This window comes from Gorilla gorilla, chromosome Y (genome assembly GCF_029281585.2).
Source record: "Gorilla gorilla gorilla isolate KB3781 chromosome Y, NHGRI_mGorGor1-v2.1_pri, whole genome shotgun sequence".
Taxonomy (NCBI): domain Eukaryota; kingdom Metazoa; phylum Chordata; class Mammalia; order Primates; family Hominidae; genus Gorilla; species Gorilla gorilla.
In genome coordinates, this window is record NC_073248.2 from 28,027,950 (window position 1) to 28,051,319 (window position 23,370).

General features: G+C 36.7%; 1 long non-coding RNA gene across 1 annotated transcript; it reads left to right on the forward strand.

The window, feature by feature from the left end:
- The first annotated feature begins 1,666 nt into the window (after window positions 1-1,666).
- On the forward strand, window positions 1,667-17,115 carry LOC134757955 (uncharacterized). The gene is made up of 2 exons (XR_010132639.1): window positions 1,667-12,560; window positions 16,783-17,115. It is a non-coding gene; the product is annotated as an uncharacterized lncRNA (long non-coding RNA).
- Window positions 17,116-23,370: the final 6,255 nt, after the last annotated feature.

Sequence of the window (23,370 nt, forward strand, 5' to 3'; positions counted from 1 at the left end):
CGGTAGGGAAACATGTCCATGGGAAGTTTGTGCAATTACTAGAGGCTGACTGGAATAGCATGAGACTAAGGAACTTCTGGAGTCAACTCTCTTTAGGGGAGCTGTAACTCTAATGGACCCTACCTCCAGAAACTCCACTAAGTTTTCATTATGAAGATTCCAAACAGATTCCTTGTGGCTCTTCAAGGGGCTGAGAAATGAAAGCACTGTAAAAAATAATCAAGTTACCTCCTGCTTTGGGGAAAATGGCTTTACTCAGCTTTAATCCAACTAGAAGAAAATCATGCTTCACATCTTAGACAACCTTTAATCTTCCTGCCTCACAAAAAAGGAGAATATAAATGCTTATCACTGGAGAAACATTTTTAAAGTTCTCAGCTCAGAACTATAGTCCTCCCCACAAAAAAACAACTGAAATTTAATATTAAGATTATGGATTTCTTTTTTCCTCTACCCTGATCACCACATTAAAAGGGCTCCACTTTAATAACAGTGAACTTCAGCAGAAAGAGCCCAAATTGCCAAACTCTCTCCAAGAAGAATTATCTAGGAAAGTCAAGACAGTAGCAAGCACAAGAATACCAGAGGAATCTGACACCTCTGACATAGATAGATAGATAGATAGATAGATAGATAGATAGATAGATAGATAAATAGACAAATACATAATAAATGATAGGCAGAGGATAGATGATACAGATAGACAGATGTATCTAATAGGTAGATGATAGATAATAGGTAGAAGATAGATAGATAGATAGATAGATAGATAGATAGATAGATAGATAGATAGACAGATAAGAGAGAAGCAGAAATATAGTGACACAGCATCACTACTGGACAGATTTACCTGAATACTCACACTAAAGGACTATTTACTTCAATTCCTATCACCTGATACAACTTATTCAGCTATCAGAAAAAAATTGTAAACAGTGCTAAAAGACTAATAATAATAATAATAATAACAACACAGGCTGAAGGATAAAACCAGACTCACATATACCACAGAAGAAATTACCAGAGAGGAAATCTAAAATGTTATGGATACTGTGTCAGTGTTTCTAATGGCAAAAGTAGGCAACATGCAAGAACAGATGGGTAATGTAAGAGCAGAGATGTAACTCCTTAGAGAATCAAAAGAAAACACTAAGTATCAAGAACATGTAACCAGAATGAAGAATGGCTTTGATGGGCTCATTAGGAGACTACATAGTCAATGAACTGGAAGACAACTCAATAGAAACTTCTCAAGTTGAAATACAAAAAAGGAGAAAATCATAAAAATCAAAAATAGGACACAGAACACCCAAGACACAAGGTAAAATCTCAGAAAGTACAGTGAATGTACAATTGTTTTATCAGAAAGAGAAAAGAGAACAGAATCAGTAAAAATTTTTGAAGCAATAATGACTGAGATTGTTTTAAAATTAATGACAGATACCAAACTACAGATACAAGAAGCTCGGAAAATAACAAACAGGATCAAATATCCAAAATGAAGCAAAACAAGCAAATAAACAAAAACTTAGACAAATTATTATCAAAGTGCAAACTGTGCAGACACAGAACATTAAAATAGGCCAGAGTTCTCTCTCTCTCTCTCTCTCTCTCTCTCTCTCTCTCTCTCTCTCTCTCTCTCTCTCTCCTTCTCTGTCTCCCAAATAGGAATAAGAAATAAATTGCAGCAGAATTCTCATTAGAAACTATGCAAATAAAAAGAGAGAAAAGTGAAATATTAAAAATATGGAAAGGAAAAAGTTCACACCTACTTAAAATTCCAGATCAAGTTAAATAATCTTTCGTAAGTGAAGCAAAATAAAATATATTTCAGACAGACAAAGCTGAGGAATTTCAATGCCAGTAGACTTGCCCTGCAAGAGATGTTAAAAGAGGCCCTATAGGGAGAAAAATATGGTGCCGAATATATAATGCAGTAGCTGGGATCTCCATCAATAAAGGGAGAGTGTTACAGATGGAATAAAGATGGTTAAAAAATTAAGTCCTAGTCTTCTTTTATAAGCTTTTATTTTAGGTTTAGGGATACATGTGTAGGTTTGCTATATAGGTAAATTTGTGTCATGGGATTTGTTGTATTGATGATTTCATCATCCAGGTACTAAGTCTAGTAACCTATAGTTATTTATTTTGCTCCTCTTCCTCTTCCCACCCTCCAATTTGAAGTAGGCCTCAGGGCCTGTTGTTCTTTTCTTGTGCCCATGTGTTCTCATCATTTAGCTCCTGCTTATAAGTGAGAAAATGTGTTATTTGGTTTTCTATTCCTGTGTTAGTTTTCTAAGGACAGTAACCTCCAGCTTCACCCACATTCCCACAAAAGACATAATCTCATTGGTTTTAATGACTGCATAGTATTCCATGGTGTATATATACCACATTTTCTTTATCCAGTCTGTTATTGGTGGGCATTTAGGTTGATTCCATGTCTTTGCTATTGTCTACAGTGCTTCAGTGAATATTTGTGTGCATATATCTTTATGGTAGAATGATTTATATTCCTCTGGGTATATACCCTGTAATGGGATTGCCAAATGGAATGGTAGTTCTGTTTTTAGCTCTTTGAGGAATCACCATACTGCTTTCCACCGTCATTGAATTAATTTACTGTTTCACCAACAGTGTATAAATGTTCCTTTGCAACGTGACCAGCATATGTTATTTTTTGACTTTTTAATAATAGCCATTCTGACTGGTGTGAGATAGTATCTCATTGTCGTTTTGTTTTGCATTTTTCTAACGATCAGTGATATTGAGCTTTTTTTCATATGCTTGCCAGCTACATGTATGTCTTCTTTTGAAAAACATGTGTTCATGTCTCTGCCTACTTTTTAATGGGGTTGTTTGGTTTTTCTTGTAAATTTGTCTAAGTTCTTTATAGCTGCAGGATATTAGACCTTTGTCATATGCATATTTTGCAAAAATTTCTTCCCATTCTGTAAGTTGTCTGTTTGCTTTGTTGACAGATTCTTTTGCTGTACAGAAGCTCTTCAGCTTAATTAGATTCTAGTTGTCAGTTTTTGTTTTTGTTGAGATTTATTTTGGCATCTTTGTCATAAAATCTTTGCCAATTATTATGTCTAGGATGGTATTGAGTACGTTGTCTTCCAGAGTTTGTATAGTTTTGGGTCTTATATGTAAGTCTTTAATCCATCTACAGTTGATTTTTGTGTATGGGGTAAGGAAGTGGTACAGTTTCAATCTTCTGCCTATGACTAAACAGATAGAAATTTAAAGTAATCATAATAGCAATTATGAGTATTAAGAGTATTATAAGTATTAAGAGACTATAACATATATGCAAATAAAAATAAACACATAGCAGTAATTACATAAGTAATGGGAGGGTGGAATTAAGAATACTCTTGAGAGACAGTTCCATTGTCCAGGAAGCAGTATCATAGTATTCAACAGGTGACTTGTATTAGCTAAAAGGATATATTAGCAATGTTCAGGAAAATACCACATTGTTTTAAAGTTTAATATATATGCCAAGAGAAGGGACAAATAAGATTGTTTAAACTGCTCAAAATATCCCACATATCCAAGAAACATATATATCTATGTACATACAAAAAATAAAAATAATTTTTAAAAACACTCAAGCAGAGAAAGCTGAAAATGGGCAAAAAACAAATAAAAAATGTATCAAATTGAATGATTACCAACATGTTAAAAATTCATTCAACTATATTACTTTAAACACTCATGTTTATGTACATCAATTAAAAGACTAAGATTATAATGTGATTATAATTTAAAGGAAAATAAAACCCACTATACGTGTCTAAAGAAACTCATTTTGAATTTAAAAACACAGACATGTTAAAATAAAGAGATGGACAGGTATGCCATCTAAACACTAATGAAAACAAATCTGGAGTACTTAATGATTTCATACAAATCAGACTTCAGAATGAGGAAAGTTATCAAGGATAAACATGCACATACTGTAATGACAAAGGGAACAATTTTCAAAGAAAACATATCAACTCCAAATACGTTTCACCAAAAACAGGAGTATAAAATTGCATGAGGTAAGAACTGATAGAACTAAACGGAGAAACAGACTAATCCACTGTTTTAGTTATAGATTTAAAATCCCCTCTGTCAGTAACTGATAGAGGAAACAGCAAAAAAAAATCAGAAAAATTGTAGTTGAACTAAACAGCACTATCAATTAACTTGACTTAACTTGCATTTATAGAATGTGTCATCCAACAGAACCAAAATATACATTCTTCTCAGGCTCACATAGAATACTCACCAATACAGAAAATATTCTGGGCAATACAACTTAACACATTCATAGAAATAGAAATCATACTAGGAGAGGAGAAAGTAAAAAACTGGTCACACATGCAGTTAGGGTAGGTTCTTGGTAAAATTTCTTCAAACAAAGAACAGCCTGAAAATCAAACTGCAGGCCCTAGATAAGAAAGAGCCCATGCCTTGAATAGAAATGTTTACTTTATGAACCCAGATGAACAAATTCCACTCCTTTTTGGACAAATTTCTCTCTCCTGGGCAGGCCTTAGTATCTTACTTTTCACCTATTTTACATATGCTTACATTTCTGTAACTGGCTGTAGGCTAAGTCTACATTTACATAGGGTGAATCGTCACTTTAGTTGCTGATTGTTCCCAGGACAAGATTCTGGGCCAAGCCTTCACCTCTGTCTCCAATTGGTCCTTTATGCTCTCATACGTCTTTCTAAGTGCTGCTTTCTTGAATAGAGTCTGCAGCCCGGTCAGCACATTCCTCCCCTTCCCAGTCCATCAAAACCCCAGACTCAGCTTCATACTTGGCTATCCTCTTTCAGGCCTACTCTCCACTGTGGAGAGCTTTCTTCTTTTGCTTACTAAACTTGCACTCCAGCCTCACCATTTGTGTCCACATGCCTTAATTTTCTTGGCCGTAAGATAAAGAATTTTGGATGATACCTGAAACAATGAGACTACTACACTGTGGCATATTGGTGAGACTGTAACAAAACAAAGTATATTCTCAAACCACAATAGAACTAAACTAGACATCAATAACAAAGGTAGTTGGAGATTCCTAAAATATCCGAAAATAAAATAACACTCTCTTGAAAAACACATGGGCCAAAGAAAAAGTGTAATGAAGAAAATGTTTTAAATATTTTGAATTCAATGAAAATAAAAATATAACTTACCGAAACATACAGAGTGGAAATGAAATTTTAAACCAATAAACACATATATTAGAGGAAAAAATCTAAAATCAATAATCTAAGTTTCTATCTTAGTAAAGTACAGAAAAAGAGATACATTTAAATTCAAAGCAAGTAGGAGAAAAGAAAGAAATCAGAGCAGAGAAAAATAAATTTGAAAACAGCCCACAGAAAAAATCAGCAGCCAAAAAAGAAGTAATTTTAAAAAATCAATACAAATAAAAAACTTCTATGTATACTACCCAAGCAAAAAGAGAAAAGGCACACTTTGGTAATATCACAAATGAAAGAGGGTTTATCATGAATGATCCCATGGACATGAAAATGTAATAAAAAATTATAAATAACTTTATGCCCACAAATTTGATAATTTCAATGAATAGAACAAAATTCCTGAAAGACACCACTGTCAGAACTCATACAAAGACAAACAGATAATTTGAATAGGCTTATAGCTATAAAGAAAATGAATTGCTAATTAATGTCTTTTCCAAAAATCTACCAGAGTCACCTAATTTAACTACAGAATTCTACAGAACTTCTAAAGAATAAATATGCAGTAGTCTGCTTGGCTGCCATATGAAATACCACAAGATGTGTGGCTTAAATAACATAATTTTATTTTTTCACAATTCTGAACACTAGAAGTCTAAGATTAAGGTGTCTACAGGTTTGGTTTCTTCTGAGAACTCTCTCCATTCTTGTAAATGGCTGTCTTCTCCCTGTGTCCTCACATCATCTTTTCTCTATGTGCAAACCACCTGGTGTCTGTTTATTAGGATACCAGTCATGCAGGATAAGGGCCCCATCCTAATGGCCTCTTTTTAACTTATGGCCTCTTTAAGGGCTTTATCTTCAAGTAAGGTCACATTCTGAGGTACTTTGTGTCAGAACTTTAATATATGGAAACTGCAGGGTAGCAATCCAGCTCATAAACAATCCCAATTTTCTAAATATTTTCCATGAAATAAGAGTAAAGGGAACCCTTTTTGTCTCTTGCTATGTGGCAAGTATGAGCCTAATACCAAAACCAGATAAAGACATTGCACAAAAGAAAAACTACAGGCCAATGTCTCTCATAAACATAAATGCAAAAATTCTTAACATAAGTAATAGAAAATAGAATTCTACATGATAAACAGATAAAGACATTGCACAAAAGAAAAACTACAGGCCAATGTCTCTTATAAACATAGATGCAAAAATTATTACCATAAATATTAGCAAATAGATTTCTACCATATGTGAAAATATATATACACAATGACAAAGTGAGGTGTATCCTGTCTATGCAAGCCTGGTTCACATTTACAAATTAATTAATGTAAGCAGCAAGCTAAAGAAGAAAAGTCATCAGATTATACAAACTGAGCCAGAAAAAGCATTTGATAAAATTTAACACCAATTCATGGAAAACAAAGACTATGAGCAAGTTAGAAGTAGAGTCCTCAATGCCTTGATTTTATGAAGAATAGCTCCACACATCTTAATGCTAATATCCTGCTTAATCAGGAGAAATTGAATATTTTCTCCCTCAGACCAAGAAAAAGACACAGATGTCTCCTCTCACTATTCATAGTTCAAAGTGTGATGGAGTTTCTAGATTATGTAACAAGACAAGAAAAGGAAATAAAAATTATATAGACTAGTAAAGAAGATATAAAATTGTCTTTTTCTTTGTAGATAATATGATCATCTGTATGGAAAATCCCAAAGAATTAACAACGACAGCAAAAACTCCTGGAATAACTGATTATAGGAAAATCACAGAATACAAAGTTAATGTGAATAGTCAATTGCTTTTCTATTTACCACTAAGGAGTAATTGAATTTTTTTAAAAGGTTAATTAACCTTATATTAGGGCTTTGTGTATAAAACAAAATATTATAGACAACCTCAAATCCGTTAGCAGGGAGATGGCTAAACAAGCCATTGTATAGGTATGATCATTTATAAAGAAAGACACACAGAATTATATTACTGATCTCTATGTACTGTGATGCACACCAAACCTACATTATATACTATATAAGTACCATATAATATTATCAACGAAACGCATCCAACTGTCCACATGTTGTCTGTAGGTATTTATACATATGCCAAATGATAATAGCTAGCTCTCTAGAGGCGGCAGGAAAATGAGACATTCACATTTTTTTTTTTTTTTTATGCAGAGTCTCACTCTGTCTCCCGGGTTGGAGTTCCATGGCACAGTCTCAGCTCACTACATCCTCCACATCCGGGGTTCAGCAATTCTTCTGCCTCAGCATCCCAGTTAGCTGGAAATACAGGTGTGTGTCACCACACCCAGCTAATTTTTTTTTATTTTTTTGTAGACAGAGGTTTTCACCATTTTGGCCAGATTGGTCTCCAACCCCTAACCTCAGGTGATCTGCCTGTATTGGCCTCCCAAAGGGCTGGGATTACAGGCATCAGCCACCGTGCCTTGCCACTTTCACATGATTTCTATGAGATGCCTAGCATGATCCCCTTCCTTACAGATGGAGCAACTGAAGCTCAGAGAATTACTGTTAACAGTGTTACCATCTACAGAATCAGAATTAAACTTGGTCTGTGAAGTTCAAAATTTCATTCTCTTGCACAAGAGCCCCACATTTTATATTCATAGAGCAAACAAAATGTATTCCAATGAGACATATTACCTAGAAGTAAAACATGACACTCAGCATCACTGGAATGGATTGTTAGAAGATCCACTTCCAGATTATAGAGTTATTTCTGACATCAGTAAATAACCCATAATAACAGTGATTTGTAGATATTGTTATAAAACCTCCTAATAAAAATTCCTATATAAGTATCCAACTCATTTCAACAAGAATTCATTAGTTTGTTTTACCAATGTAAGCAAGTTGAAAATTACAGTTTCATAACAAAGTGTTTTGGACATCACAAGTGGTGAGCTTGTGTGAGGAACTGGTGGGTTCTTGGTCTCACCGACTTCAAGAAAGAAGCCACGGACCCTCGTGATTGAGTGTTACAGTTCTTAAAGGTGGTATGTCTAGAGTTTGTTCCTTCTGATGTTTGGATGTGTTCGGAGTTTCTTCCTTCTAGTGGGTTCCTGGTCTCGCTGGCTCAGGAACGAAGCTGCAGACCTTCGTGGTGAGTGTTACAGCTCTTAAGGTGGCACATCTGGAGTTGTTCATTCCTCCCGGTGGGTTCGTAGTCTCGCTGGCTTCAGGAGTGAAGCTGCAGACCTTCGCAGTGAGTGCTACAGCTCATAAAGGCGATGTGGACCCAAAGAGTGAGCAGCAGCAGGATTTACTGCAAAAAGCAAAAGAACAAAGCTCCCACAGTGTGGAAGAACACCTGAGCAGGTTGCCACTGCTGGCTCCGCAGCCTGATTTTATTCTTATCTGGCCCCACCCACATCCTGCTGATTGGTCCATTTTACAGAGAGCCGATTGGTCTGTTTTACAGAGAGCTGATTGGTCCATTTTGACAGGGTGCTGATTGGTGCCTTTACAATCCCTGAGATAGACACAAAATTTCTCCACCTCCCCACTAGATTAGCCAGATACAGAGTGTCAATTGGTGTGTTTACAAACCCCTGAGCTAGATACAAAGTGCTGATTGGTGCATTTACAAACCTTAAGCTAGATACAGAGTGCTGATTGGTGCATTCACAAACCCTGAGCTAGCCACAGGGTGCTGATTGGTGTGTTTACAAACCTTGAGTTAGCTACAGAGGGCTGATTGGTGTATTTATAATCCCTTAGCTAGACATAAAGATTCTCCAAGTCCCCACTAGACTCAGGAGCCCAGCTGGCTTCACCCGCTGGGTCCTGCACCCACCAGCAGATGGAGCTGCCTGCCAGTCCCTCTGCGGTTCCTAGGCACTCCTCAGCCCTTGAGCAGTCTATGCGACCTGTGGCCCTGGAGCAGGAGGAGGGCTCATCAGGGAGGCTGGGGCCATGCAGGAGCCCACGTTGGGATGGAAGGAGGCTCAGGCATGGGAGGCTGCAGGTCCCAAGCTCTGCCCTGTGGGGAGGCAGCTAAGGCCCCGCAAGAAATCGAGCACAGCAGCTGCTGGCCCAGGTGCTAAGCCCCTCACTGCCTGGTGCTTGCGGGTGGGCCTGCCACTGCCAGGGCAGGGCCAGCAGAGCCCACGCCCACCCAGAACTCCCGCTGGCCCGCAAGCGCCATGCGGCACCCGGATTCCCGCCGACGCCTCTCCCTCCACACCTCCCAGCAATCTGAGGGAGCTGGCTCCCTCCTTGGCCAGCCTAGAAAGGGGCTCCCACAGGGCAGCGGTGGGCTGAATGACTCAAAAGGGCTGAAGGACTCAAGCGCGGCCAAGGAGGTGCGGAGAGCCATCAAGGGCTGCGAGGGCTGCCAGCACACTGTCACCTCTCAAGCTGAGATGAGAGATACAAATTTAGAAATGAGAAAGGAAGACTTCAAAATATACAGACTGGGCTCTAAAAAAATGATGAACATGTGTAGCAAGGTGAGAAATAAAATAAAAGCAAAAATGTGCTTTTTTTAAATGTGCTATTTTTACTATAGATCTTCTTATTTCTGTATCTTCTTATTTTTCAGGATATCCCCCCAGACATGCTGAAAAAGTGAAGATATAATCAGCCATCCTCAATAGAAGCCAGTCATGATCACATACCTAAGTGGGGTTGAATAAGTGGGGTTGAATGCACACAGAAATCTATTAATTTCAGACTCTTCCTCTATTTGGGGGCATTTCTACTAGCTAGGATGCTGCCATAGCACTTGAATTTTAATTTTCAATATCAAACCTAAGATTACTTCACTCCTGCTGGATATTACTTTGTCTATTTAAACAATTTTTTGTCTTTGTTTCCTTTCTTCCTCTCTCCCACCTTCCTTCTTTCCTTTCTTTTTCCCACTCTCTCTTCTTCTTTCCTTCTCGCTCTCCCTTGGCGACGTGAATTTTTTTCTGGCATACATTGAATGACTCGTCTGCCACAAAGTTGAATTCTAATACACAATGGTGTTTGGTTTCGCATAGTGTAATCACAATTTTGTGCATTTTAAAATTACCTTAGACAACACTCAGATTTGCAAGAGCAAAGGAAATCATTAACAGGTGAACTATCAACGATTGCCAAAATTCTTTCCATATTGGCTGCCTATACTTGGGTTCTCTGCAGCCAGAGTTTGCTCTGTTTCCTCTTTTGGAAGCTAGAAAAATTAAAAATCATTGTTCTATGTTTAAAAACTATAGAAATGCTGTTCTCCAAATAGAAAAGACTGGAGCAGAACAGGTATATATTCTGTGAACTTTGTTTTCCAAAAAGTCTGGTTGAGTATTTAAGGTCCAGCTACCTACCAAGAGATATGCCAAGGTCTGCAAAGTGTAGAATGCCAAACAATGGCATGTGTTTCATCAATTCAATCCATGTGTTTCATCAATTCATGCATTTTTTTCCCTTAAATAATAAGTCAATTTTATCCTTTTGATTCAACCAACACAGCTTAGGGGATGACACATGCATACAGTAGACTGTCAGAGTGGTATACTTTGTAAAATAGAAATAAATGAAAATAAAATAGAAAGGAAAAAAAGCAGACGATTTGCTAGGAACTCTGCCTGACCTGTAGTCTCTCAGCACATAACATTGTCTCTGGGGAAGAAAAGTTTATCTTGGGCTGCAAACAGACAATAAATGGTAAGAAGGCTCAAGTTCTGAGACTTGGATAACCACAGTAAGTATCCCTTATGTTAGGGCAGTGCAGAGCTCAGCTTTCTAAGATGGAGATTTCTAACGAAGAGACACATTTCCCTATGTAATGAGAAAGTTGGGCTTAGAGGGTTTTTTACTTTGCTTATTTATTGTGTGCATGAAAATTTTTGCTCTCAAGTTTGTTTTTGTCAGATCTTGACAAAATTCAGACTGCATAAAGTTTAAAAAGGTATCTACAGCAATTTTTTTAAAAGCATAGTTGAAAATCTCTTATCTTCTCCCTACTCCATTTAATTCATCAACCTAGAAGATGTGGTTGAAGCCCTCTTCTTAACAGTTTAGAAGTGGTGTGTTACCATGGACTTTTGTTTGAGTAATATAAAATAACTCATGGATAGTCTGACACTTTGCAAGAAAGCATGTAACTCTGTTGTTCAAATATAACACCAGGAGGCCTTGGGATTATCTACCTATCAGTGCTGAGATAGAGAAACAGTCAAAAGCAACCCTTCTTGCTCCAAGCATGTGCAGGATGTTTTTTGGTTTCAGCAATTTGTTGCATACTGACTATGTCCTTTACCTTCTCTTAAATTATGTATCAATTCATGCTGGTTTATTCACTTCCTGATGTCTATATGAAGAGGCTGTCTGCCAACATCTTTCATCACTCTGCCTGCAACTATGAAAAGTTTAGTTCTAAAAAATGCAACCTTGCTAAATTGAGTACTAATAGGATTGGTTCAATTATGTTCTATGTCTGTTCCATATTGACATTGTGTGCATCTTTGCCATGCAGGCTTTTTAGGAATTATCGTATCTCTAACTACCCATGAGTGTTTATGAACATATTTAGATTTAAAGAACTTTATTGCTTTAGACAGAATAAAGCATGCAGTTCTAACAGAAAGATCCATGAATTCCAGAAATATCACTGAAAATTATTGACATTTAAGATTATTTTCTGTCTGTTACTATGGTTCACAATTCAAGAATAACTCTGGCCAGGTGCAGTAGCTCACACCCTGTAATCCCAGCACTTTGGGAGGCTGAGGTAGGCAGATCACTTGAACTTAAGAGTTCAAGACCAGCCTGGGAAACATGGCAAAATCCCACCACTACAAAAAAATACAAAAATTAGTTGGTCATGGTGGTGTTCACCTATAGTCCCAGTGACTTGGGAGGCTGGGATGGGAGGATCTCTTGAGCCCAGGAGATGCAGGCTTGCAGTGAGCCATGATCATGCCACTGTACTGCAGACTGGGTGAAACAGCAAGATCTTGTCTCAAAAGAAAGAAAAAAAAAGTAAAAGAAAAAGAAAAGAAAATAACTCCCATTGCTAAAGACATATATGCTTATCAGGTTAAGATAAAGTGAATTTTGTCCTTCCCAATGACATTTCAGGATATTTGTTCACAGGAAAGAACATGTTGAGAATTGGTACTGGCTAGAAATTTCTGTTGAGTATTTATTACCCCATGGTAATAACGGTAAACCACAGTTTAGAAAGATTTTTTTTTTTGACAGCCACAGCATGTTCCAAAGAGATAATTGGAAGATGGAAGTGGAGGGTTAAATAATGAAATGCAGCTAACATTTCAGAAAGTTTCTAAAAGTTGTACAACATGCCCTACAGCTACTCTTTAAATCTCCAAATCAAATGAGGTGAGTTCTTGTGAAGTGCATTTTACAGATGAAGAAATCAAGGGTCATCAGGGTTAAGTGATATTCTAAAGTCACAGATGAAACTTTGGAGCTAATTAGAGGACACTGCCCCATTCAATTAAAAATTGTAAATTGTAATGTTTATTCAAAATTAGTTGAAACTTAGACACATGAAAAGTCCCAAGAAACTCTGGTCCAATTACAATTATTTTTTCTAATAGAAGATCTGGGGAGGCCTCAGAAAAGGACCCATCTTCATCTTGCCCTCAGAAAATGCATTTAACATAGTAGACAGGGAGGAGAATCAAGTTAGAATGAAGAAAGTTGTGGAGGGTTCTCCAAGAAACATCCTGGGTTTCTTGAGTGTACCACTTGGAAAACCAGTGAGAAATTATCATGTAGTTGTAACTTCAGGCTTACTGTTTCTTCTTTTTTAACTTGATGTGGAGGTAAAAGAACATAAGCTATGTGTATATGACGGTAATAAGAAAAGTACAACAAATCAGGAGCTTGAAACAACAGAAATAAATTTTCTCCCAGTCCTGAAGACCAGAAGTCTGAGATCAAAGTAACTTAGAGACATCCATTCTCTGAAGACTCTAGGGGAATATCCTTCACCCCTCTCCCTGCTCCTAGTAGCTCCAGGAGTCCCTGAGCTTGTGGACACATCACTCCATTCTCTGTCTCCATCTCACATGGCCTTCTCGTCTGTGTGTGTCTCCTCTGCTGTCTCTTATAAGGACATCAGTCACTGGAGTTAGGGTCTACATTAATTCAGGATAATCTTATTGCAAGATTATTTGTATAATTATATCTGCAAACACCCTTATTCTAAATCAAATTTTATTTACAGGTTGCCAGTGTTAGGACACAGGCATATTTTTTGGGAGCTAGCATTCAATCTGCTGCAATGCACAGCAGAATGCAGAATGATAAATGAATAGCTGTGTACTTATGACTAACTTAAGGCCTAGCCTGTCACTTGCCTCTGAGGTCTTTTATATCCAATCTCAGATCTCACATATAAAAGCTAAGATCCTGTGTCCAGCATCTGTCCAGAACCCACCTTGTTAGGTCTTTGAATGATACCACTGGGCATCATGAGTTGTGGATAAGTCCATTGAAATTTCATTATTTTCAGGATTTCCCCTTGTATTAGTCTATTCTCATGCTGCTATAAGGACATACTAGGTAATTTTTAAAGAAAAAGAGGTGGCTGGGTGTGGTGGCTCACACCTGTAATCCCAGGACTTTGGGAGGTTGAGGCGGGTGGATCATGAGGTCAGGAGACCGAGACCATCCTGGCTAACATGGTGAAACCCCATCTCTACCAAAAATACAACAAATTAGCTGGGCGCAGTGGTAGGCACCTGTAGTCCTGGCTACTTGGGAGGCTGAGGCAGGAGAATGGTGTGAACCAGGGAGGTGGAGCTTTCAGTGAGCCGAGATCACGCAACTGCCCTCCAGCCTGGGCGACAGAGCTAGAATCTGTCTCAAAAAACAAAGAACAAAAAACAAATGTAAGTTAATGGACTCACAGTTTCACATGGCTAGGGACACCTTACAATCATGGCAGGAGGCAAAGAAGGACCAAAGGCATGTTTTACATGGTGGCAGTCGAGAGAGAGAGAGCCAAAAGAAAGGGGAACCCCTTATCAAACCATCAGATATTTTGTGACTTATTCACTACCATAAGAATGGGAAACCTCCCCCATGATTCAATTATATACTACTGGGTCCCTCCTACAACAGGTAGGGATTATGTCAGCTGCAATTCAAAATGAGTTTTGGCTGGGGACATAGTCAAATCATATCACCCATTCATTTTGAAACACAATGTTTCACATCTCAATGTATCCTCCCACAAGAACAAAGTATGAAAAAGGGACATTTACTTTAAAAAAATGGAGCTGCAAGGTTGTGGTTTTGGGGAAGTTACAGTTCTACAAGGAAGCTGCAAGACAGTAAGACTTTCTCAGTAAATTTTATGAAAACCTGAATGTGTCAGTTCAGGTAAACCAGCAAGGGAAATGGGAGATAGAAAAGAAGACACAGGAATTGGCTATGTGATCATGGAGCTGATGAGGCATTCCTGAAATCTATAAGGCAAGAAACGCTAGCTGGAATTCTCAGAAGTGAGTGGAAGCTCCTGTCCATGAGCAGAATCTTCTCCAGCCAGGGAAGCTGCACCTCTATTCTTAATGCCTTTTGCCTAACAGAGTCAGACCCACCAAGATTACATAGAATAATCTCCATTACTTTACATCAACAAACAAGGGGCTTCATCACATCTAGCAAATGACTTCATGTCAACCTCTAAATTTATATTTAATTAGAAAGCTAGACCCGTAGCCTAGCCTCATGGGCACATAAAGCTGACCATCACAGTGATGATGAGGAAGATATCTATTCTTTAACTGAAAATCCTATTTGAGTGAAATAGGAGTCAATATCACCAGCACCTCTAGGAAATACAAAGAAGTTAATGTTTGGAGGAAGTTTGAAGTCAAACAGAGGAACAGGAGACAGATTATTTGCACCTATGACGGGGTTATCATTAGCAAATTCCTCTGGAGCATATATGGAAATGCCCAACACATACCCTTCTCTTATGACTTGCAGGAGGCAATGGAATAGGTTCAGTTTAGCAGGAAAGGGTGTCTGCCTCATTTATGTCTCAGAGTGCTGAGGGTGCTTGAACAAAATGCCATAGACTGGGCTTCTTCCAAAAGAGGTTTAGCTGGGCATAGTGGCTTACGCTTATAAATCGCAGCACTTTGGGAGGCTAAGGCAGGATTGCTTGAGGCTAGGCATACAGGACAAGTCTGGGTAACATAGAAAGATCCCATTTCTATAATTTTTTTAAAAATTAGCTGGGCATAGTCACACATACCTGTAGTTCTAGCTACTTGGGAGGCTAAAGTGAGAGGATGGCTTGGGACCAGAGTTGGAGTTTGCAGTGAGCCAAGGTCATGCATGCCACTGCACTCTAGCCTGGGCAGCAGAGCAAGACCTTATCTCTAAAAAGAAAGGGGTAGGGGAGAGAGAGAGAGTTATTTTTGTTAGTTTTGGTGGATACTATCAAGTCAAAGATCAAGGTTCTGATAGATTTCGTCCCTGGTAGGGGCTGTCTTCCCAGGTTTCAGATAGTCATCTTCTTGTTTTGTCATCACATAGTGGAGAGGGAAAGGGAGAGGGAGCTCTGGTCTCTTCTGCTGTTTATAAGGACACTGGTCCCATCATGGGAACTCTATCTTTATAGTCTCATCTAAATTTAATCACTGACCAAAAGCCCCATCTGTAAATACCATCACCTTGGCAGTTAGCTCTTCACCATGAATTTTTAGGAGACGCTAACATTCAGTCAATAGCATTCTGCAATTTTGCATTTCCTTCTTCTCTGAGAAACGCAGCCCTGTTTTCAAGTGCAGTTCTTAAGTCTCCATGCCTGACGTCTGACCCTCTCCTCTAGCCTTAGCCAGCTAAGAGTGGAACAACTTGGGCACATCAAATGACTTTTTCCAATGGTGGAGGGAGGCAGAACTCATTGCTCCAGGAGCTGTGGAGGTGCACATTCTGTCACATTTTCTAGAAAAAGGATGAAAAATAGTAAAGAATCAGGAAGTCATAGGCATGAGGCTGAGAATCATTCTTTGATCTCCTGCCATGTCTTGATTCTAGCACTTTCTGAAATCCAGCGGTTATCTAGATTTTACTTGTTTGTTTGTTTGTTTATTTTTGAGATGGAGTTTCACTCTTGTTGCCCAGACTGCAGTGCAATGGCACAATCTCGACTCACCACAACCTTCTCCTCCTGGGTTCAAGTGCTTATCCTGCCTCAGCCTTCTGAGTAGCTGGGATTACAGGCATGCACCACCTCACTCAGCTAATTTTGTTGTTGTTGTTATTGTATTTTTAGTAGAGACGTGTTTTCTCCATGACGGTTAGGCTCGTCTCAAACTCCTGACCTCAGGTGATCTGCCCACCTGGGCCTCCCGAAGTGCTGGGATTACAGGCATAATCCTGAGCCACCACATCTGGCCTATCTATACGTTTAAACCAATATCTATGTTTGTTTTGATGAGTTGAAAATACTTGTCTGCTTATGACCAATTATAGGCAGAATTCTTGTTCATTAGCCAAATTCATATGTGGAAATCTAACTCCAAATGTGTCCTCTGAAATGTATATGTTGAAATACTAAACCTCAATGTAATTGTAGTTCCAGGTGGAGCCTCTGGGAGGTGATGAGGTCATGAGAGTGGAGCCTCATGAATGGGATGAGCACTCCTACAAAAAGGATTCCAGAGAGCTCCCTTGCTCCTTCCACAGTGTGAGGACACAGCAGGAAGGCTCTGTCTATGAATGAGGAAGTGGGTCCCCACCAGACATTGAAGCTGCCGCATCTTGATATTGGACTTCCAGTCTCCAGAATTGTGGGCAATAAATTTATGTTGTTTATTACCTGTCGAGTATCTTTGGTATTTTGCTATAGCAACCCAAAGGGACTAAGAAAACACCAGAGGCCATACCTAATAAAAATATTAGGTCACAATTTATTGTATCAGGTGACCAGTTTTCCACTAAAATAGTTACTTTAATTCACGAATAGGTAAGTCAGGTAAATGAATTTTACTGCGCAGTATACTTTTCTTATTACTCTTTAAAAGTTTCAGAAATTGGTCTCTCCAATTAGTTAAGCCAATGCAAAAAAAATCATAGTTACAGAGCAAATGTCTGTGTGGGTTCTTCTGCTTATTACTGGTAGAGTTTGTCATTGGATGCACCCAGAATTCAGAATAGGCCCTGACTTAATGGTTGGAATATCACTCTTTGTTGTTTAGATGTGTGAAGCATGGGCATAACTGCCAGAGTGAGAATAGAGAATACAAGAGCTAATATGCCTCCTAATTTGTTAGGGATGGGTCGTAAGATTGTGTAGGCAAATAAGAAGGTACATGGATACATGGAGGTTCTTCATAAACACTTCAACATCAGAGCAAATATTTTTATTTTAGATAGAGTAATGACTCTACAAAAAAAAACTGTCAAAAATAAATTCTGGTTCATTTTATATTAATTCCTTAGGAGTACCTAGCAATTTATCATTTAAGAGTGTTAGATCTTTATTCTGTGGAATATATCTATGAGATCCCTCTTAAAGAAAACAGACTGGTTCTGCTTATGTATTTTATGATTGCTTTATATAAATTAGCCCAATGGGACACATCATACATGTTTTCTTAGATGTATAGCGGCATAGACTTACAGTTAAAATCTGAATATATGAGATGTATATAGTGTGTGTTTATACACACTCAGACACACATGCACACACACATTTTATATGTGTGTGTGTTTTATATATATATTCATATAATTCTATATATATTATATATATTTTTATATATTTTATATAAATATATTTTTATAATTATATATTTTATATAATTATATATTTATATACTATATATTTTATATAATTATATATTTTATATAATTATACTTATATATTGTATATAATTATACTTATATATTTTATATAATTATAATTATATATTTTATATAATTATATATTTTATATAATTATATATTTTATATAATTATATATTTTATATAATTATATATTTTATATAAGTATAATTATAAATTTTATATAATTATAATTATATATTTTATATATAATAAATATATAATATAATATATAAAAATATAATTATATATAATTTATATATAATTTTATATAAGTATAATTATATATTTTATATAATTATATATTTTATATATAATTATATATTTATATATTTATTTATATATTTATTTATAAATATATATATTTTAATTATACTATAATTAAAATATATATATTTTAAAATTATATCATATATAATAATTATATATAATTATATGGCTAAAAGCTAGGTGTTTTCAGAGCTGGGTGTAATATGAAAAGCATCAAAGAGATGTAAAACAGCATCATCCCAGATATTTTATGATAAGAATGGATCTTGAAGTGCCCCAGCAACCAGCACAACTTTTCAGACACAACAATTATAGAAATGTCAAATAAGCACCCATTTCATATACCAACTCTTCCTCTTCATCCCTTAATATAAAAATCATATTTTGATATGTATGTGATTTTTAAATTCTTAAAGAACTAAAGCACCACCTAAATTTTTTCACAGAGACAGCTGACAGCTGACTTCATACAAAGGGGATGCTGGTGGCATAGAATGACTCCAATGTGTTTGTTGTTCTGGGATACTCTGGCATCTAGTTTGCTGGCCATATTGTCCATGAATTAGGGGGTTTGATTTCTAGTTGCTCTGTCTGTTTTTGGGTGGGAATTTGGCAATAGATAAACACTATGCAGTTACTACCACCACCATCTTTCCAGAAACCCATCCAATTTTTACTTAAGCAATTAAATCATCTCAGTTTTAATATTTGATAAATAGCTTTAATTGATATTTTACTCTTCGAAAAATACCTAGGTACAATCCCATGTTTATTGCAGCACTATTCATAATAGCCAAGATACGGAATCCACCTAAGTGTCCATAAATGGATGAATTAATAAAGAAATTATGTTATGCATCTGCAATGGCATACTACTCAGCCCCAAAAAGAATGAAATCCGATTTTTGCAGCAACATAGATGGACCCAGAAAATATTATGTTAAGTCAAATAAGCCAGGCACACAAAGACAGATACTACGTAATCTCATTTATACCTAGAAATAAAAGCAGTCAAACTTACAGAAGCATACAGTAAAGGGGTGGTTAACAGGGGTTGGAAGTGGTTGGTGGCCTGGAGAGACATTGGTCAAAAATACAAACTTTTAGTTAAACAGGAAGAATAACTCAAAGAAATCTATTGTACAACATAGTGGCATCACACTATGTTAAGGGTCTAACACTACCTGATACAATGTTATATCTAATAACAACGTATTGTACTCTTGAAAATGGCTACAATAATAGATTTAAGTGTTCTCACATTAAATAAATGAAAAGTATATAATGTAATGCATGTTAATTAGCTTGAAATGAATACATATTTCAAAGAGGTCTTAAAAAGCACCATCCTAGACATTTAATTATAAGAATAAGCCTCAGTTTGAAGTGCCCCAGCAAACAGCACCACAATTATTTTATTTTACTTTACTAGTTTAGTTTAGTTTAGTTTAGTTTAGTTTAGTTTAGTTTAATTTTTGATATGGAGTCTTGCTCTGTCACCAGGCTGGCATGCAGTGGCATGACCTCGGCTCACTGCAACCTCCACCCCCTGGGTTCAAGTGATTCCCCTGCCTCAGCCTCCCTAGTAGCTGGGACTACAGGTGTGGGCCACCATGCCCGGCTAATTTTTTGTATTTTAGTAGAGATGGGGCTTCACTGTGTTGACCAAGATGGTCTCCACCTCCTGACCCCGTGATCTGCTCACCTTGGCCTTCCAAAGTCCTGGGATTAGAGGCATGAGCCACCATGCCCAGCAGCACCACCTTTAAAACACAACGTTATGGAAGAATCCCTAAACGCACATTTCATATGCCAACTCCTCTTCATCCCTTAGTATAAAAATCATATTTTGAGATGTACATGATTTTCAGTTTCTTAAAGAATTAAAGCACCAGCTAGATCCTTTAAAATTCTTCAGATCACATAGTACACCCTAAATAGTTTTATAATTTTTATTTGTCACATTAAAAAATAAATAATATGAGGAAAGTTTTAAGAAATTACAATTTTTATTGTGCTCAAGGAAACTATTCATCCCACAGAGATTGGTTCCAGCCAGGACACATCTGGAAAAGTAATTATCATGAAGATATAAGAGTGTATTTTTATTTCTCTTCTATGAGAAACTGTGCTCCTTACCTTGGACCATTTCTGTAAAGGGGTGTGTGTGTGTGTGTGTGTGTGTGTACACACAAGAGTGAACATTTGAATTGTTTTGTCTTAAGTTTTTTCCCTTGAATATAATCTAACCTCTCCAACACAAATGTCACTCCCTTATTATTTTTCAGGACATGTAAAAATTGCCATGCCAATTGCAAATAACTCTGAACATGCATATTAACATTAATATTATAATGCTATTATTTGCAGTAGAATAATGCTATTATTTGCAGTTCATAGCCTTGACTGTCCTGGGCTTTAGGAAATAAGATGTGAATGTGCAAATATAGCAAATATTGCTGAAGCAAATAGACGATATAGATATCACATCTCTGCCTACCATGCCCAACATTGTTGTGCATTTCTATCTGCTTGTCCATCTCCATGGATCAACATGCTCCCATTTCCTCCACTTGCTCACTGCTGTCCATATTGCAGCACTGAGCCCAAATATCACTCCCTTGAAACATCACAATTGCTAAGTTGTAGCAAGCCCTTCCTATGTGTTAGGTAATGTCTCCAGGGCATTATCTACTTTAACATGAGAAGGAGCTCACTTGGGGCACACAGTTGCCATCTGTGTAACAATGCAAGAAAACCGAGACTCAGAAAGCCAAAGGAACTTTTGCAAAAAAGTAACCTGTCCAGAGGTCGAACTGGCCTCACTTCCTGCAGTAACAACACCCTGAGTAACTGAGTTCAACTGTCTTTCAAAGTAAACATATTTTCTTCCCCAGGTATTTGGTAGGCAGATGTTTCTCTGTCTTAATGCACTGTCTATGCACTGCGGTAGAAATGATTGCACTGTGTCAAAAACACATATGTAATTATTAGTGCATCTGAGTACACTAAACATTCCTCAAGAGCATTCCTGGAGAGCAGTGACCTAGATTGTCTTGGCTTTATAAATCTTTTTTCTTTTTTCTTTTTTTTTTTTTAAACACACTGGCTGCTAAAGAAAAGCCAGACAGCATAGGTAGGTACAAATTAAGGTTCATGAAGTCTAAACAAAAAGAAAACACAAATCAGGGCCTCAATTAAGCTAGTGTTGTATCACATCCTGTCTGACTGATGCAGGAATCCCTGTGCAGCTGCAAAAACTACGGAATACTGAGGGGGAGCAGGGAGTTAAAGCCATCACTGACCTCAAAAGCAAGGTAGAGTAATTCCAAGGGTCAGCTTAGAAGATAAAATAACACTCTAAATTGTAACAGGGAGCTGAAGCTTTGATGTGGAAAGGCAAATTATATATAAAGAAATAAAAATATACACAACTCCACTAAATGCAAGACTACAGAATATATAGGTATCTTTAAAAAGTTGCATAGAAATAAATATTAACAAAGAATTCTAAACCTTTAAATATCATTTAAATATTTAAATATCTAAACATTTAAATATCATTCAAGATTCAGGACCCAAGAAAATATTTTTAGACATCCAGGCATACAGATCATGTGCTGCCAATATGACCCTAATAAAAACAATTTCCAGAAAATATGCTTCAAAACCATGACAATTGGATGCATAAATAAAGTAAGTTGTGATGTAAGAAGCAATACTAAGCCAGAAACTAGTAACTATGTTAGTAAATGTACTTTAAAAAATTTATTTTTTAATTTTTGTGGGTACATAGTAGGGACATATATTTTATGGTGTTACAAGAGATATTTTGGTACAGGCACGAAATGTGTAATAGTCATAGCATACAAAATTGTCTATCCAACCCTCGGATATTTATCTTTTGTGTGCCAATCAATTCAATTATTTGTTCATTTATTTATTTTATTTGGAGATGGAGTCTCGCTCTGTCACCCAAGCTGGAGTACAGTGGTGCAATCTTGGCTCACTGCAATCTCTGTCTCCCTGGTTCAAGCATTTCTTCTGCCTCAGCCTCCAAAGTAAGTGGGATTATAGGTACCTGCCACCATGCCAGGCTAATTTGTGTATTTTTAGTAGAGATGGGTTTTCTCCATGTTGGCCAGGCTAGTCTTGAACTCTTGACCTCAGCTGATCTGCCAACCTCAGCCTCCCAAAATAGCGGGGTTACAAGCATGAACCACAATGCGTGCAATGCCTGGCCTGTTTTAGTTATTTTAAAATGTACAATTAATTATTATTGACTGCAGTCCCCCTGTTATGGTATCAAATACTAGGTCTTTCTTTCTTTCTTTCTTTTTGTAGCCATACTAGTAAATAAAATGTTTAATTTTGTGGAGTATGTAAAAAGGCAGATTTAATATACTGAAAAATACTGCATGAAAGACAGAAAATGAAGGTGATGTTTATAGTGTTTTATGACTTGTTATCTAGAAGAAAATTAGAGATATTGATTAAACATATACAAATATGTTAACATTTTAGAATTAACCATTATTAAAGATGAAGTGTTTAAAAATGAAAGTGAAATTCCAGACCAATATAAGGGAAAAAAAGGGTGATGAACATTATCAATTTAAGAGATGGCACCAATAAAAAAACAAAATAGGAGGAACAGAAAACAGAAAAAAAGCAACATGTTATATATAAAAAAAGAAATGGACAAATTTATAGTTATACATGAAACAAAGAATGGATAAAAATTATCTCAGCAGTTGAAGTGAATGAACAAGAGCTATTGTATATGATTTAATGTTGTGTGAAAATGTTTGTAAGCAGAATAATGATTCATATGAATGTAAAAAAACAAAGAGAAATCCTATGATTGATGGTTCCATGTATTAGTATTTTGAAAGTGTTCTCATTTGCACTGGAATGATACAAGACTGATTCATGAAAATGATTTTCTGGTGAAGGAGGGAGACAGATTTAGCATAAGTCTAAAGGGATAATCCTGTAATCATTTTTTAAATATAAATATCTAAATGGAAAGGTAATATTTGCATTTTTAATTTTAGATGGTGGCTAC